Source organism: Homarus americanus, unplaced genomic scaffold, assembly GCF_018991925.1.
Source record: "Homarus americanus isolate GMGI-L3 unplaced genomic scaffold, GMGI_Hamer_2.0 scaffold44060, whole genome shotgun sequence".
Taxonomy (NCBI): Eukaryota; Metazoa; Arthropoda; class Malacostraca; order Decapoda; family Nephropidae; genus Homarus; species Homarus americanus.
The window spans coordinates 785,022-791,021 of NW_024756871.1; positions in this window are offsets into that span (position 1 = coordinate 785,022).

Below are 6,000 nucleotides of genomic sequence, written 5' to 3' on the forward strand. Positions count from 1 at the left end.
CCAACGTGGTAATTAGCGTCGGAAGATGGTTTAAATGCCCCGTTGGATCAATATTTCACATCTCCCTTACTGGCCGCTGGTCATATTTCGCGGGGTACATTGTCCGCGGGTGACAGAAGGCAAGCGGATGTGTCTAGCGCTAACATATGATCCCCTTCAAAAGACCTGAGGTACATGTGTGGGTAGAAGAGGGTTGTTGTGTGTGGGTGGATGGTGTGTGGGGAGGGGGAGGGTGGGGTGGGGGAGGCTGGTGGGAGGAGGTGTGTGGGAGGTGTGTGGGTGGGTGGATGAAGTATGGGAGGGTTGTGGGGATGGTGGTTGTGTGGGGTGGATGGTGTGAGAGGGGAGGGTTGTGTGCAGGGAGATGCTCTGTGGGGAGGAAAGCAGTGAATGGATATTGTATGGTGGTTAACAGACATACCTGTAGAATCTCCTTTAAACAGACACACTTATGTAGAGTTAACAGACAGACAGACAAGGGAAATAATAAAGAAACTCCCCCAACATCTTAAGCTACACAAGGCAATAAATAATCATCTAAAAAAAGTAAATAGAAAATTGAATTGAGTTATCAAGAAGGTGATTCTGGCTGAGAAATTTACGAGCCTAAGACACGAGTCAAGTCTCTACCGTAGCGTGGGGGCTCATAGACTCAAGGGCAGACATACAGACAGACGTTCAGAGACACAGACAAACAGATAGGAGGAGACACAAGGACAAACAGAGATATATAGACGCAGACAAGATAAACAGAGACATTTACTTAATAGACAAAGAGAGATAGACATTCACAAAGGGCAAGAGAGAGAGGTGGGTAGGTAGGTACGGTAAAGAGAGAGACCGACCGACCGACCGACCGACCAACCACAATCATATCCCCACACAAAAATCGTGAACAAAAGTGGTGGGACAACAAATACAACAACAGAAGGACGGTGAAGGTAACAGCAGTCACAAATAATAGCCTCAGTATGAATAAATACTAAATAAACGTCGGTTCCGCCCCCCTCTGGTAGCCCCGTGTATTGTTCATCAACAAAGCTAATCTGATTCTTTTCGTGGAGTCGCGTCAGCTCAAGAAGACTATCTGATCCTCTCTCAGCGCCGCCAATAGACAGGATATTGTCCAAGCCGCGTGCTCGATCCTATGGCTTATACCTACTGGGTTGAAAATTGCAAGAAAAAATATAAGAGAATGTGATCCTACCATGTCCTCCGGTTCTATACCTTATACTTACTAGACTGAAATCTGTGAGGAAAATATACCTGTATAGGGTTCCCTCTAGCCACATCCTTCTACGATCTTATTCCTTATACATATTAGGTGGAAATTCCCTTGTAATAGATTCGAAACTGGAAAGATTAGCATTTATATATTTATGCTTCTTTCTCGGGTTGATTTTTATGTCATTTTTTAAAGGTGAAATTCGTGAGCTAAGTGTTAAGTGGTGTTTTGAGTGTCGTTTTTGTATTCGGGATTTTGTATTGATATTTTACTTATTAGTTTGTCTAGAGGGAGAAGTAAGATGGTTTTTGTGGTCGACTAATTGAGATGTTTTGTTTTGGTTGTCATCAGTGTAAGGATTCTCAGGTGTAGGTGAGGTTAGGTTAGGTTAGGTTAGGTTAGGTTAGGTTAGGTTAGGTTAGGTTAGGTTAGGTTAGGTAAGGTAAGGTTAGGTTAGGTTAGGTTAGGTTAGGTTAGGTTAGGTTAGGTTAGGTTAGTTAAGGGATTGTGAGGTGCAGGTAGGTTAGATTGTGGTGGGTTAGGTTAGTTTAGGTTAGGTTAGGTTAGGTAAGGGATTGTGAGGTGCAGGTAGGTTAGATTGTGGTGGGTTAGGTTAGTTTAGGTTAGGTTAGGTTAGTTGAGGGATTGTGAGGTACAGGTAGGTTACATTAGGTCATGTTGGGGGATTCTGAGTTGCACGGAGGTTATATTAGGTTCCTTCAGAATCCTCAAAAGAGAGAGAGAGAGAGAGAGAGAGAGAGAGAGAGAGAGAGAGAGAGAGAGAGAGAGAGAGAGAGAGAGAGAGAGTGTGTTCGAGGGAGGGTTACACAGGCTCAAAAAGAGACAGACAGACAGACAGACAGACAGATTCGAATACTATTTTTCCAGGCTTCACCATGACGCTGGGTTTGGCACAGTGCAGATGATGATTCGCCAATAAAATGAAATGCCTCATTAGGATCAGCTGTTAGGACTACCAGCTGCATGAACTGTCAGCTGCATGGACTATCAGCGGTCTGGACTGAAAGTTGTTTGGTCTGGCAGCTGTTTGGACTGTCAGCTGTTTAGACTGTCAGCTCTTTGAACTGTCAGCTGTTTGAACTGTCAGCTGTTTAGACTGTCAGCTATTTGGACTGTCAGCTGTTTGGACTGTCATCTGTTACGACTATCATCTGTTACGACTATCATCTGTTTGGACTGTCAGCTGTTGGGAATATCAGCTGTTTAGACTATCAACTGTTTGGACTATCAGCTGTTGGGACTATCAGCTGCTTAGACGATCAACTCTTTGAACGACCAGCTGTTTTGACGACCAGCTGTCTAGGGGATCAGCTGGCCGGACACCCACGTGGCTCATTAGACCACTGGAGGGAAGAGTAAATATCGCACTTATTGACACTTGACATAGAGGTGACAATTTCCTGCTCTGCCTCCCTTAGCTTATTATGTCAACATTTCAACAACATTTTTACATTTTTTTGTGCGATTTCAGGTCCTGGTTTTACCTTTAAGATAAGATAGATAAAGAGATAAATATATTATGTACACTTATGTTTTTTTTTCATTATTTAATTATGTTTTTACCTTTGAATTTTAAAGGTATATTCTCTCTCTCTCTCTCTCTCTCTCTCTCTCTCTCTCTCTCTCTCTCTCTCTCTCTCTCTCTCAGATCAAATTCATCCGATTATTTGCTTAACAATTTTAATAAAAAACATAAATTATAGACAAATATAACTGGAATAGATAACGTTTATGTTCCTGGAAATGATTTTACTTTATGGTTCTGGAAAATATAACTTTATTATAGCTGGAATATTTACTGGAATGGTAGCTAATTGGACGTAATTCTCTGTGGGTGAAAGTTGACCAAATGTACCGAGATCTTTAACCCATCGTCTAATATTTTTGTTTGATTTTTAACCCTGAACCAAAATATCACAGGAGAAATACAGGATATGACTGATGAGTACAGTCCCCCTTCACTAGTACGTTTACAGGGGCTCGTCATATAAATATTCCACAAATCATTACATCAAGATAACAAACACAGCCCTGCCACACTGCATAAAACCTGACGAGCCCCTGTAAACGCACTAGTGAAGGGGACTGTACAGTAGGTAAGATGATGAATACACAGCATACGTAAGGTTGTGTATTGAGCAATTGAAACAGTATTACAGAATATACATAAAGTTGTATATGTAACAGTTTAGGTTAGGTCAGGTCAGGTCAGGTCAGGTCAGGTTAGGCTAGGTCAGGTCAGGTTAGGTTAGGTGTTATACTCAATGCAATTTACACTATAGCAATGCGAACTAAAACTACCAATGAATTAAATTGACAAAAAAATAAACCACAAAGGAGAATAGTCAGTAATTAACCAGATGCAACAACAGCAAAAATAACTTCACAAAAACATCATCATTGTATTTACAAGAACGTAACAGGCAGTAGTAACGATGATCCGTTTCCAATTATCAGCCTTATGTATTTAAAACTCCCGCTGGTAATCCTCCAATAGTTGAATCGCCTTTCAGCGAGCAATGAGTCAAATTGCTAGCAACCTCTGCAACACCGGGCGAATATTTCAAATGCATTGTGTTGTTTGGGGATGGTATAGCCTTGTCTACGTGCTGCTCTTCATGATATAATGTTTCACTGTTGGTGCAATATTGGCTAAAGCATTGTGGTATTGATGGTGGTGTAGGTGGTGGAGGTAGTGTAGGTGGTGGAGGGTGTGTGTTGTGGTGGTGTAAGTGAATGGAGCAGGTGTAGATGATGGTGGTGTAGATGGTTGTAGTGTGGGTGATGGTGGTGTGGTGTGTCTGTCTGTCTGTCTGTCTGTCTGTCTGTCTGTCTGTCCAAGTACCATTTTGTTTTCATATTCATCGGCTGACAAGAATATAGAACTTCATGACAATAACACAACTTGTCTAAAGAATATATATAAACTTTTTCCAAACTTTTAACTTGCTTTCCTGTAACATATTTTTGTGAAGGGAAAGTTGACGGAAAAAGTTGAGGACTGAGTAGCAGGTGCTTGTGAGGTGAGTGCCTGCCTGATCTATTAGAGAGAGAGAGAGAGAGAGAGAGAGAGAGAGAGAGAGAGAGAGAGAGAGATCTAAGGACGTGTCAATTTAACTTTCCTCTCTCAGGCGTTCATCAGCCCTCCATTGCTCAGCTTTTTCTCAGCAGTTTCTCATCTCATTATCCGTTTCTCCCTCTTTTACTTCCTCTTCCTCCTCCTTCCTCTTCCTCCTCCTTCCACCTTTTCATCACCTGTCACTCACTGTTTTTTTATCCAATATCACTCTGCTCCTTCATCAAGATTCTCGTTTTTTCACTAATTTCCTCGACGTCTCCTTCTGTCACCCTCGCTATATCGACAAAAAATTACTCCTTCCGTGTCTCGATTTTTTTCTGACTCATTGGAGTGAAAAAGTTTGAGTAAAAAAAATTAAAGTTTGGATATTTTTACTTGGGTAGTATTTTATATTTATATACGACCAAGTCTGAGGAAGAGTGTGAGACAGTGTTATTGATTGATCTCACACACACACACACACGGGGTTCGAACCAATGAATGACAATTAGGTTCAACAACACATATGTTTCAGGATCCAGCGGCTACAATCCATTTATTTTATCAAAATTATGTTTTTGTATTTTCAGAAATAATGAAAACAAATTTTATGTAAATGTTACCCCCCGCCCGATGTTTTTTATCCTGTTTAAAAACAATAATTTGACCATGGTATTTGTATTTGGAATTTGGTCTAACTGCTGGGTGAGTTCCGTACGGTACCATGAGTGCCGTACGGTGCCATGAGTTCCGTACGGTACCATGAGTGCCGTACGGTGCCATGTTACGGTGCCATGAGTTCCGTACGGTGCCATGAGTTCCGTACGGTGCCATGAGTGCCGTATGGTGCCATGAGTGCCGTACCCTGCCGTCGTCTGCATCCACGCAGCCTTGTATCTTTCTACCACACACCACCATACTTTACACCACCACAGTATTTACCCATACACCACCATATCACCACACCACACTCACTACCACACCACCACCATACCACGCGCATTACCACAATATCACACCACACCACACTACCACCACACCACGCTCACTACCACACCACACTCACTACCACACCACCGTTATCACCACCATACCACCCTGTGTCCTTTTAAACACCATAATTCTCTCAACTATCACCAAATAAACTCCTCGTCTCAACCAACGTCTCCTTGTCTCATTAGTGTTTAATATTACAGGAATTAGATTACAAAAATACACAATACAGGTGAATGACGGATATCGAAAGGGGTAGAAGATCCCCCTAGTGTATTATTGACTTGGTTTGGGGGCTGTCAATCTTTGTATATTAAATTTAAGATCCTAAAACACTAAAAAAAATTATTGCTGAGGAACTAAAGAAATTACATCACACAAGACAAATAATTTACTTCTAACAACTTTTTAAGAAATTTGGGTTCTAAATTATTCGCTCGGTTACGTCCATGAAATAAAAAAAAATATATATTCGCTCAGGAACGATTACCCATCTCGCGTATCCCAAGCGGCGTGAATAAGGTGAGGGGGAGGTGGACTCTAATCAGCTAATGCTTCTGGTAGATTGGCCGATCAGCTTGAGAGGCGATGATTCACAGGATCCGAGATTAAGTTTCAAGGGAGGAGACGGAGAGGGAGGGATCGACGCGTGGGTGTTTAAGAGTATCTGGATAGTGAGTGGTAGAAGGAGGAGGTTTGTTGA